This window comes from Ictidomys tridecemlineatus, unplaced genomic scaffold (genome assembly GCF_052094955.1).
Source record: "Ictidomys tridecemlineatus isolate mIctTri1 unplaced genomic scaffold, mIctTri1.hap1 Scaffold_91, whole genome shotgun sequence".
Lineage (NCBI taxonomy): Eukaryota > Metazoa > Chordata > Mammalia > Rodentia > Sciuridae > Ictidomys > Ictidomys tridecemlineatus.
Genome location: NW_027526141.1, coordinates 130,541 through 143,426, shown reverse-complemented (window position 1 = coordinate 143,426; position 12,886 = coordinate 130,541). Strand labels below are relative to the sequence as shown.

General features: G+C 42.7%; 1 pseudogene across 1 annotated transcript in view; it reads left to right on the top strand.

The window, feature by feature from the left end:
* Positions 1–12,886, top strand: part of LOC144374858 (E3 ubiquitin-protein ligase TRIM35-like) — a 57,934-nt pseudogene that overhangs the window by 20,430 nt on the left and 24,618 nt on the right. Inside the window, exon 7 of the transcript XR_013434125.1 lies at positions 378–457. The product of XR_013434125.1 is annotated as an E3 ubiquitin-protein ligase TRIM35-like (transcript). The remainder of the gene's footprint in view (positions 1–377; positions 458–12,886) is intronic.

The window sequence follows — 12,886 nt, the reverse complement described above, 5'->3', positions numbered from 1 at the left end:
CCCAGGTCGACCCATGTCATTGGCAAGAGCTGTGTGTCCCACAGAAGAGAAGACAGCTGCCTACCAGTATTAAAAAATCTGGGTGTGGTACCAGAGGCTTTGCCTCATGTTTTCAGCCTGGAGAAAAAGAGTCATAATGTTTTAGGCATAGCAGAAAATTTTAGAGAGGAACAGATCTTTATTACTCATCATATCATACACAATGAAATTGTGTTGTCAAGTTCCAAAATGGTTCATGTAGCTGTATGCATGAGATTAAAGATGATGTCAAATGCTGACTCATGCCCAGGGAAGGTGATCTTAATGATAGTGATTTGGATTGGACAAGACAATCGTTAGTGATGGGAGAACCTGCGCTTATTAATATCTCCCTTCAGGTTTTAAGAAAGAAGAGAACTTTGTGCCCTGGCCTGTCCCACCTGCTCCTTTCAACAGTAATCAGAGTGTGGGAAGACAGGTGAGTAAGGACTGAGTCTGATGGCAAGGGAAGCCTTCCTGCTCTGGGGTGTTTGTCCTTGTTTGTGGTTGTTGCTCCAGTGAGTTTCCTTTGCCAGGGAGCAGGCTGGGGAAGATGGGAGATTTGGTTTCTATGGATACTGGCTGGCTGGGATTTGCATAATGTAGTGTAGAGAACAGACAGTCTGGGAACACTGTAGACCAGGGAGGAACACAGAGGCACGTGGAAATGAGTTAGAGGGCCAGGGTAGCCAGGCTCCATTCAGCCCTCTTCTAGGGAAGGGAGTCTGTCCCTCCCTGCTCCCTGAACAGCAGCAGCGTGGAGCCTGAGGATGGAGGGAGGCATGGCACACACTGGGCTCAACCAATCCAGGGATTCTCTGCTTCCTCCCCTGAACTCCACTACTGGCAAAGGCTGCTCTTCCATGACCACCTGCTGTGTGGACCTCCAGTTTACTCAGAAGGCATTCCAAGTATGTTCTATTTTAATCCTTGCTTCCATCCAACCATGTGAGACAGGTGCAGGAAGCTTATCAAAGCCCCAAGAGTGATCTCTCATAAAGCCAGACCTTAAATACATCTCCTGGAGTTAATATCCCCAGATCCCAGCGCACCTTCTAGGCTGTACGCCAGTAAATGTGACCTAACTGGGATAATTCAGTTTGAGGATCTGACCCTAGGTAGGGAGTGTGGGATAAAGAGGAGAGATGCTATTGGAAATACTGAAGGAGGGTTGGATTGCCAGGCTGTGTCATGGATAGAGTGCTCTAGGTGATGAAAGTTGAGAGTCTGGTGGCTGTCAGGCTTCTGGCTTGAGTGACTAGTGGTGGCTACTGAGATAGGGACTAGAGGAAAGCATGTAAGTTTGTGCTGTGCTTGTGGAACTTTCTGGTGGAAGCCTGGAGAAGGCCATTGGTCACAAGAGCACTGTAACTCAGGGTCTGGATGTGAGAGAACAGGATCAGGAGCCATTGGTACATGGTCTTGTTGAGGTCACAGGAGTCTGGGCTCTCACATGGGAAGTTAAATAAGGAGATGGACAAAAACTTGGGGAGTGATGACCCTTTAAGAAGTATGCCAAGGGTTTGGTTAGAGAAATAAATTGAAGGCAGTACTGGAACCCAAAGAAAGTGATGTGATAAGGAAAACAAAATGAAAGTAATGACAAAAACCATGTTGAAGGTAGAAGGGAGTGAGCTGCTGGAGAGCCACATGAGACAGAGCTGTGAGATACTTCACTGACTCCACTGTAAGGTGGTGTGTGTGGTGGACGGCCCTGGAGCAGCTGTTCCCAATTCCAATGAAGACAGATGAAAACCCTTGTCCCCCACAAATGTGGCAGATGTCCAACATATTGACAGAAATAGGGAGGAATCCCCTAACTATAAAGCCATGGGAGATGGAGTTTTAGTGCCCACCTGGAAACAGACCCATGCCCACTTCTGCATCCTGAGGAGTGGGTGCTACTGAGGTTCTGACATTAGATTTTGGGGTTCCAGCAAGGTGGTGGTTTTTGTGCTGTAGAATTGAATCTATAGGTTAGTCCTTGGAGTCTTCCCTCTGGTTCTCTGAGGGCCTGGTCCCAGCAGTGGGAATGAACAGGAAAGGACATCGACACTAGGTGACAGAGAAGCTGGCTGAGATTTATGTCTGTTGAGTGTAAACAAATGAAGCAACTCCTCAGGTTGAAAGTGAATTTGGGAAACAAAAATTTAGGTTGTGGAAGCCGGCCATTCTGCTCACTAGAAAGTGACCTGCTGGTGGTTGAGGTTAGGGTCACGGCATCATTTTAATTGAGGGAGTTTCTGTACCTGTCCTAACTCTACTGATTCCATGCTATCTTTTTTAAAATAATTTTTTCACTTTATCTGATACACAAAAGTTGTACCTATTTCTGGGGTGCCAGGTGATGTTCAATAGATGCATACATTGTATCATTTCAAATCAAGATAAGAATCTCTGTCTCTTCAAACATTTATCATTTTTTTGTGGGGAAAACATTCAAACTCCTTTCTTCTAGCTTTTTGAAATGGACATTATACATCATTGTTCTCTATGGCCACCCTACTATGCATGGCACAGCAGAGCTTCTTGCTCCTGTCTATCTGTGACTTAGTCCCCCTTGGCCAACCTCTCCCCATCCCCTGCCCCCACTCTCCACAGCCTCTGGTAACCATCTTTATACTCTTCACTTGTATGAGATCAACTTTTTGTCTGAACTGCTTTTTTAAGTGGTCAGGGTTACTGTTTCCTTCTGTTTGTCTTGCTGTACCCATTCAGTTACTGCAAGCCCAAAAAAACGGTGATCAGAGGAGAGAGAACCAAGGATCACATCTTGCATCCTGGGAGGTATAATCCCTTCAAAACAGTAGAACAAAGATAGGAAGAACCCTTACCAGTATGCATGCATGTCTGTAGCTTACAGCTGGCTATGTAAGTTTTATTTATTTATTTTTTAGTTTTAGGTGGGTACAACATCTTTATTTTATTTTCATGTGATGCTGAGAATCGAACCCAGTGCCTCACATGTGATAGGCGAGCACTCTACCACTGAGCCACAACCCAGATCCTTATGTTTTATTCTAATCAGTCTACTTTTTCATAGTTGTGAGAGCTGTAGACACAGAAGATCCCACCTCCAGACAGATCACCCTACTTGATGCTGAGTGAAGCTGGGAAGGTACTGGGGCATCCACCTGCCCTCAGCCCTATGCATATCCTCATCCAATGGGTCCTACTGATGGCCAGTGAGTTTATCTTTTGGTAAACCAAGCTCATTTTTATTCTTTTGCAAATAACTAAATTTTTGTTGTGTTGTTTGTACCATCCTGGTTAGCAGAGTTTACTCTGTAAATTTTTTTTGAAGATAGAAGGGAGTGAGCTGCTGAACATTCCATACCCAAACCATAGAAGGCAAGTAAGAAATTCACTTACTTTACTTTTACAAAGTAAAAAAGAACTTTGTGCTATCCCTGAAGGCCGGTGGAGGGAGCATCTAAAGAACTGTAACAAGCCAGAAACTGGGAAAGAAACATGGAGGCAAATTCAGATAGCATTGCTAGAAGTTGGGAGAGGGGCTTTTCTTTTCTTTTTAAGAAAGAAAAAAGATGGAAGGCAGAAAATAAAAATCAGTTTCAAAAATCAGAACAGTGTGGAACTAAAATAATGGGTACAATTAGATTCAAATTCATGGGAGACATTCCGAATTACAGGAAACAAAGTAAATTCTAACATCCAGGATGGCACAGACAAAAAACAAAAATTTAGTTATTTGCAAAAGAATAAAAATGAGTTTGGTTTACCAAAAGATAAATAAATGGGGAAGAAGGCATAGAATCTTGAGCAAAGATTGTTCTGTTACTTTTGCTCCTGTTTCCTCTTTGCTGTGGCACAGTTTATGTGGCATGTTCTTGGGGCATTTAAAGAACCTGAGCTGTCACTAGTGGTAATTCTTTGATCACTTTTAAAACATGCATAATTTCTAGTCAATCCAATTCAATTAGTCAATTCTTTATTAAAATGTTTAATTTTAATTATTTCAGTTAAAATAATTAAAGTTTTAATTAAAAGTTTATTAAAAATTTCTTCATTAAATTTTTAAAAAGTTAGTAATAGTCACTTGGGTACAAATGCAAAATTCAAAAGGACGATAGTGAAAAGCATTTCTCCTCTGTTTCCAACCACTTATTTCCTCTTCCCATGAGCAACCCCCAATGCTGGTTTATTGTAGACCTTTCCAGAGATACCCTAAAAATAAGCACATTCCTTTTAAAAAAATCCACAAAATAATCACAGGTTACAAATACTTTTATTTTGCTTTTTAAAAAACATGATACATACTGGAGAGCATGTCTTAATTAGCACATGTAGAGTTAATTCATTCTTTTGAAGAGCTGTGTGATGTCCCATTGTATGGAACTTATTACTTGGTCACTTAATTTTTCAAAGGAAATTAGGATTACTTCTAATATTTACTATTACAAATAATGCTATGATAACTAAATTTACATGTATCAATCAAATATGTTAGTGGTTTCTTTTTTTTAAGCAAGTTTAGCCTATTTATAAGAAATAGCATGACAGATAAGCTTGGTGACTTAATTTTGTGCCAACTTCATATTATGAGTTCTGTTTTTATTACTTCTAAATTTCTTAGACTTTATTGTATGTCTGTTTGCTTTGTTCCTGAGCATGTAGTTGTCTCTTCTGAGGATTCAGAATATTTTACTTTTTGGTCTAGTGGTATCTTTAGTTAACTCTAGTCAAATAATTTTTTTTTATTGACGTCAAAGAATACAGTCTATAATGTCTCATATTTGTAATTGTTGATGCTTTGTGGTTTTGTATATAACCAATTTTCAAAAAGTGTCCTATACCCCATGTACTGGGTTTTTGAGTTTTTGTTTGTTTGTTTTGGTGGGGGGATTCATAAATTCTTTGATGCTCCTCCTTGTAAGGAAGGGATCCATTGAATGTGATTAAGGAGGTTCAAGGTTTGATCAGGAACAGGTTTCTTTTTTCTGTTCTCCTGGCTCCCAGCCCAGTGAAGTCATTCTTTGTACGAGATAGGCTGTGGTAATCACCTTACTTCTGCAGCCATGAACTCATTACCTAAAGACCTGTAGCTGCCTTGAGTCCCTGGAGTATGTGTCCAACAGCATCCCTCCGAATCTGAGAGAATCATTAGAGACCTTACAGGCTCAGTAAGCCAGGGTGATGTCATGCCCAATGTGACCTGCATCCTTCTGCCTCAAGGACAGCACTCTTTGTGCCTGTTTCTGGTGAACTCTCTCTAGGCAGGGAGGGTGTGCCCTCAGGCTGGGAAGGCCAGGTGGTTGGTGGCTTTGGTGCATTTCATTTTCCAGACCAGCTCTGGTCTGAGGTGGTGAGTTATCACTATGATATCAGGCCCTTCTGGATCAAGAGGGTGAACTGGGCCCAGTTCAGTGAAGACACTATAAAAAATGACAACCAAGTAATAAACTAACTAACTCTCACTCTCTCTCTCTCTCTCTCTCTCTCTCTCTCTCTCTCTCTCTCTCTCTCTCTCACACACACACACACACACACACACACACACATACACACACACACACACACACACACACACACACAGCTGGCCTTCTGTATCCGTGGATTCCACATCTCTGGACTTAACCAACTGTGAATCAAAAATATTTGAAAAAGTAATTCTAGAAAGTTCCAAAAAACAAAGCTTGAATTTTTTCATGGGCTGGATACTACAATGAATCCATACAAATGAAATTATATGTAGGCATTGATTAGATATTACAAGTAATATGAAAATGATTTAAAATAAATGGAAAATGAGCGTAGGTTATAGCAAATTATACACCATCTGTATCAGGAGCTTGAGCATTGTGGATTTTGGTATCTGTACAGGTCCTGGAGCCAATCCTCTATGGATGCTGAGGGATAGCTGGAAATAGCACCACGATGGGAAAGATGATTGACAATCTCTTTTCCTAGTTCTGGTGCACTCTGAAGTCAGTTTTCAAAATATAAACCATAAGCAGAGGCTCATCTTCCACAGATTTCCTTATACCCTCCCTCAGAGTCTATGGACCTTAAATTATAATGGATTGGGACCAACAGCTCATTTGGGGAGTGGTTGTGCAAAATTAGAAACCCATCACCATGAAGCAGTAAATGTGCTTCTGTTGCCTTGGAGTGAATTCTTCCTTGGCTCTGTCCTCCAGAGTCCTCATCTTCTTTGTTTCCCTTTTCTTGGGATGCTTCCTTTATGCTGGGCTCAGAGCCTGCTGGGCCGATTCCCAATGGCTGCCCTTGGGTTTCTACTGAAATGTACCAGAGTCCAAGGAGAGAAGGATCAGAGATGAGTACCCTCTAAGGAGAGAAGGGTCAGAGGTGAGTACCCTCTTCCTTCTGCCTTCTACTTCCTGGGCTCCTTGAGAGCTGCTATAACAACTTGGAAAGGGGCCTTAGAGATGACCCAGCTCAATGCCCTGTCAACCCACTTTCTCCATTCCAGAGAACACCCAAGACATCCTGCATATCTGTTGGGGTTTTTAGCCCCCTGTTCCCTCCTGATCTGCAGGAGAGATTGGGAGAGCATGCCCCAACCAGGAGAAACAAGAAAGGTAAAGGTCGACTGGCTGCTCACACCCAGCCCTCCCTTGCAGGAGGACAATCAGACATGCCAGGGAGAACAGTCAAAGCAGGATCTCATTTAATGAGAAAACACACACAGCTAATATAATGTACAGGAGCCAATCAGGGTAAAGGTCAGCAGGGTGGGGAGAATTTACATCTATACCTATCCTATAGGCAGTAATGGAAGACATGAACTGTCCATGAGGGCAGAAGGGTTCTGAGCCTATCCTAGAGGTAGTCCGATTCTTCATCACAACCCATGGCAATGCCTTCTGGCTAATCGCTAGGTGCTCTCTTAGCCACATGTGGCCCCAGGACTGGGAAGTGGGTAGCAGCCAGCAAGTTAAGTTTCCTCTCTTCTGATGCAACATGCCCCATGTTACATCATGCCCTACACATATCAAGTTCTATAACCATCTTCTTTATTTAAAATCTTTTTCATTTGTTATTTTTAGTTAGTTATGCATGGCAGTGGAATGTATTTTGACATATCATATATATATGGGGTATAACTTCCCATTCTTGTGGTTGTACATGATGAGGAGTCACACTGATTGTGTATTCATGTATGCACATAGGAAAGTGATGTCAAATTCATTCTACTATCTTTCCTATTTCCATCCCCCCTCCCTTTCCTTCATTCCTGTTTTTCTAATCCAAAGTACTTCTATTGTTCCCTCTCCACACCTCACCCACTGTGTGTTAGCATCCTCATATCAGAGAGAACATTTGGCCTTTGGTGTTTTGGGATTGGTTTATTTCACCTAGTATGATAGTCTCCAGTTCCATCCATTTACCGACAAATGCCATAATTTCATTCTTCTTTATGGTGGTGTAATATTCCATTGTGTATATATGCCAAATTTCTTTATCTATTCATCTGTTGAAGGGCACTTCGGTTTGTTCTATAGCTTAACTGTTGTGAATTGAGCTGCTATAAATATTGATGTAACCATGTCACTATATGCTGATTTTAAGTCTTTAGGGTATATATCGAGGAGTAGGATAACTGGGTCAAATGGTAGTTCCATTCCAAGTTTTCTGAGGAATTTCCATACTGGTTTCCCAAGTCGTTGTATCAGTTTATATGTGTACATTTCCCCCCATATTCTCACCAACATTTATTGTTGCTTGTATTCTTGATAATTGCCATTTTGACTGGAGTCAGATGAAATCTCAGTGGAGTTTTAATTTGCATTTCTCTAATTGCTAGAGATGTTGAACATTTTTTCATATATTTGTTGACCTATCATATTTCTTCTGTGAAGTGTCTGTTCAGTTCCTTTGCCCATTTGTTGATTGGGTTATGTTTTTTGTGTATGTGTGAAGTTATTTGAAAGTCTTTATATATCCTGGAGATTAATGCTCTGAGTTGAAGGTGGCAAAGATTTCTCCCATTCTCTAAGTTCTCTCTTCACATTCTTGATTGTTTCCTTTGCTGTGAATAAGCTTTTTAGTTTGATACCATCCCATTTATTGATTTTTTATTCTACTTCTTGTGCTTTAGGAATCTTGTTGAGGAATTGAGTTCCTAAGCCAACATGATGGAGAGTGGGACCTACATTTTCTTCTAGTAGGTGCAGGGTCTCTAATCTAATGCCTAGGTCCTTGATCCACTTTGAGTTGAGTTTTATGTAGGTTGAGGGGTAGGGGTTTAATTCCATTTTGCTACATATGGATTTCCAGTTTTCCTAGCACAATTTGTGAAGAGGCTATCTTTTCTCCAATATATGTCTATGGTGCCTTTGTCTAGTATAATATAACTGTATTTATGTAGGTTTGTCTTTGTATCTTCTACTATAACTATATTGAGACCAGGTCGAGGTATCAATGGCCAGTTTACTCCCTTTTTTTTATTCTGTCCCTAATTCCAGTTTTTGAGCCCCTACCAGACACTGAGATTCATGCAGAGAGGATGTTGGGTTACAAAGCCACAGTTCTTACCCTCAAAGACCTCATACACAAATGAGAGAGTCAAATAAATAAAATACATGGTGATAGTGCAGTGTCAACATTGTGTTTAAGCCCTGAGAGGAGAAGTGGGGTGCGGTGGGGTGCTATAAGGAGATGGCACAGAAATGTAGAAGAGAAGGAGAAGGCAATAACATATGTCCTCTCTGAGTTGCACACTCCTTGAAGGCTGGTGCACAACCCAGTTTCCTTTCACAGCATCCACCTACATAGAATAACACTCCTGGGTATACTGACCACTTCTGCCACATAGCAGTATGACCTTGGCCAAGTTGGTTAATGTTCCTGAGACTCAGTGTCCTCATCTTTAGGATGGTGATAGTCATTCCCACCAGGTTGATTTTTCATTAAAATTAAATATGGTGATCTATGTCAAGAACTTAGCAGAGGACCTGATTTGTGTAGGAGTCAGTATGTCTGAGCTCTTAGTGGTGTCATTTCAGGCTGAGATTCTAAGAAAATAAGACCAACCACTTTCCTATTTTAAAGAAAGGAGCAGGACCCTGAAGGATAGTGTGGAAGGGGTGTGGATGACCTCTCTCCTTCAGCCCATAACAAGTGGAAAAACCAAAGGGAAGAGCTGAGTTCAGAGGGAGTATTTCTTGAAGGAGCCTTGTTGGTGTGCTGTGGATCCATGTTCCTTCCAAGCCACCAACTCCAACTTCTTCCCACCCTGAGCATGAACAGCCTTGGAGAATGAAAGATGTGTTTCTCTCCAGCTCCATGACTAATGAACTACGTGGAACACCTGCTGTGCGACTTCAGGAGCTGGGAGGTTACAGTGGACTGGTGTGACCAAGGCTTGAGGAATCACACCGGAGGGCTGGTGTTGGACTGGCAGAGGCCATGTCAGAGTCTAGGAAGGCTGCCCCAAATGGGTTGTACCTTGCTGGGTTGCACCTGTAAGCTCTGTTAGAGCAACATGGATGCTAGGATCCCCATGGGAATCAGAAGTGGCCTGTAAGTCATGATACTTAGATTCTGTCCCGGGGGGGCTGCCCCAAGAGGAGAGAAATCTCATATAAAGAAGCTGAGGTGTACCCCCACCCCAACTCACAGGGACTGCTACAGATGACTTGGCAAGAACAACATAGATGAGGAGGAAAAGTTTACTTGGGCTCAAAGTTTCAGAAGTTCCTTCCATGGTTGCTGACTCCATTGCTCTGGGACCAAGTGAGGCAGAACATCATGGCAAAAGGGTGCTGTGGAGGGAAGCACCTCAGATGGGAGAGAGAAAGAGGTGGGAGGGTGGAGATCTGCTCTCCAGGATAAACTATAAACCCCAAAGGCATGTCGTCATTGGCCTGCTTCCTCTGTCCCTCCCCACCTGCCTACAGTAACCACCCGCTCATCCCTGTCAGGGGACTCATGCACTGGTTAGGTCAATGCCTTAGGACCCCATTGTTTCATCTCTGAACTTTCTAGTGTTGTCTCACACAGGAGCTTTGAGGGGACACCACAGATCTAAACTGTAATACCTCCCTTCACCTGGCAAGGGACCTGCAAGGGAAGAAAGGTCAGGACATGGGGGAGGACTCTTTGCTCCAAGAAAAATAGTATTTTTAGACACCTGTAAGGCCCACAGCGTGACAAAGAGTGACAAATTCATTCCCACGAGTGAATCCTTAGATGACCAATACTTTCCCCCTCACCCCCTACACTGCACCCATCCTGGTACAGAGGGTAGGAGCAGCAAATGCCAAGGCAGAGGGCAGAGAGGGAAGTGCCCCCAACCCCAAATGCTCCCGGGTCAGAGTGGGTGGGACCGGTAACTTCAAAGCTGCAAACCTGGTGGGGTGTGTGGGTTGTTGAGCCCCAGTTGTTTGGTGCCCTATTATTTGAGCACAACCCCCAGGCACAAAGGTGAGCCCCCATTACAGTCTGCCCTGTCGACCTCCAGGCCAGGCCCAGGCTGGTCTCGGGGCTTGAATCACCTCCTTTCCCCACCACTGAGGAACGACCCTGCCCCTTAGTCTACCTGCAAGCCTTGTCCACATGGTCTGCTTTGGAGAGTCTTTCATTTTTTTTTCTTCATTGAGATATTATTCGCAAATAAAATCATACATAATTAAAGCATAAGATGTGAATTGCTGTACATGTCCATTGCCCAGTGAGTTCCAAAATCAAGTTAATTATCATGTCCATCACCTGATGTGCGTACCTGCACCCCCCAACACTTAACATTTACTTTCTCATGCTAAGTGTTAACTATAATGACTGTGCTGTATCACAGACCCTGAGAGCTCATGCATCTTATAACTGACCAAACCTCCCATCTCCACATGTAGCCCCAGGCCACCATGTGGAGTTTTGTGCCCTGGCCCTGCTGCTTTCCTCAATGGATAGAGGGAAGGCACAGCTCTTCTGTTTCAGGATGATGGTGCCCGCAGTGCTCCTGGGGCAGCATTCCTTTTCTCATCATAGATCTAGGTCTAGATATAGACACAGACATTGCATTACTGCACAACATTTTCTTGTTTACAAATTAGTTTTATTGAGATATATTCCACCACCAACAACAACAAAAATATTTATTTTAAATTGGAGAGTTTTGACAAATACAGAAACCTATTTAGTCACTACCACAGTCAAGGTGTGGCATATTTCCATTTCCCCAAAATTCCTTCCTGTTCCACACTCACCAAAGCTCAACCCTGACCCAGCCCCAAGCAGCCCCTGATGGCTTTTCCATCCCTTCCGATGGGATTCATCACTTTCAGATGAACCTCACGGAAGTGGATCATACGTGCAAATTCCACGTTAATCAAGAACAATCTGTCCAGATAATAAAATGCTGATATTTTTCTAGAAAATCAGCTGAAAACATGTTTTTTTTTCCTCCTAATGAGAAAACTGATAACCATTCTCTCTAGAAAGCACAATATGAAGCACAGACTTTTTGACCATATTCCAGTGACCTCTAAATCTACCAAGCCTCCTCCCTCATCACACTTCCTTTAATTTACCTGTATCTATTTTTCCTCTAATGCCCTACTTATTTGGCTGGAGTACAAGAATGCCACTTGTGTTCTGCTTATGATCATAATTTTCTTGAATTTTTGATTATGTACTGATTTTTCATGGGAAAATGTATTTTCAAGATTACTGTGCTTATATTCACCTATCATTTACCTAAACTGATTTTGGATCCATTGAACAGGAAGGGTAAGATCCTAAACTACACCAGAAAGTGAGTGAAAGTCACAGTGACTTTTTGTTAACTTTGTGTGTGTGTGTGTGTGTGTGTGTGTGTGTGTTTCTATCCTTCCCTTTTTGAAGCCTGCTTTCATGATCTTCCAATTCTCTGAGGTCCTTAAACCTTTATAAGGGGGGATTCCAAGTCTGCCCTGTCCCCATGTTTTCTATGTGCTTCTGAGTAGGGTAGGAAGGGAATGAGTCAGGATGACCCTAGTGCTGATTCCAGCACCCTGATTTTAGCACCCTGTGCATAGAGAAACGTGTAAACAGGCAGAACTGGCTGGCTTGGGAGGTGGCCACCTCATGTCCCAGGGCCTGACCCTCTGCTGAAGAGTCACTTGTGGGCTGTCTGCTCTGCATCCTTGGACTGTTCATCCCTTGGAATTTTTGTGTGGGGACAGAGACAACTCTAGAACTACAGATGAGGGCACCGGTACTGCAAACATTCTTCCCATCACCAGTTTTCTCAGTCCCACCTAATTCAAGTGTTCTGCAGTGACCTTGTGTTCAAAGACATTTAGATGATATGCACAACATTCCTATCTCATTGTGGTTGCTAAACCTGAGGCAGCGCACCTACTGGCCCTCCACTACCCACTTGGCCTCACCCGGAGCAGGACTCCCATTCCATGAAGATTTGCACTAGGATACCAACCCACTGGCCCAAATCCCAGGTGCCACACACACATCTGTCCTGAGCTGAGCCAGAGAGAGTCTGGAGCTCAGATAAAGAGAAGACTGGTCTGTCTTTCCAAGATAGGAAACACAGAATGGTCAGGGCTGGGGAGTCAGTCTGTCATGAGGTAGGAGGAAAAATAGTCTTTTATTTATTATTTATTTATTTATTTTTATTGGTTGTTCAAAACATTACAAAGCTCTTGACATATCTATTTCATACATTTGATTCAAGTGGGTTATGAACTCCCATTTTTAGATACAGAAAGAAAGTGTGCAGGGAGCACAAGTACGGGAGACAGAGCCCGAGACTTCCAGGTTCTGTTAGTTTTCAATTCCTGGCTCTAACCCAGCTGTCCTTTGTGTGTTGGTTTCTATGTGATATTCCTTTAAACTTGAATAAATTTTCTAACTTTGCTCATGGTAATTTGGAGTAGTTTCCTGTTCATTT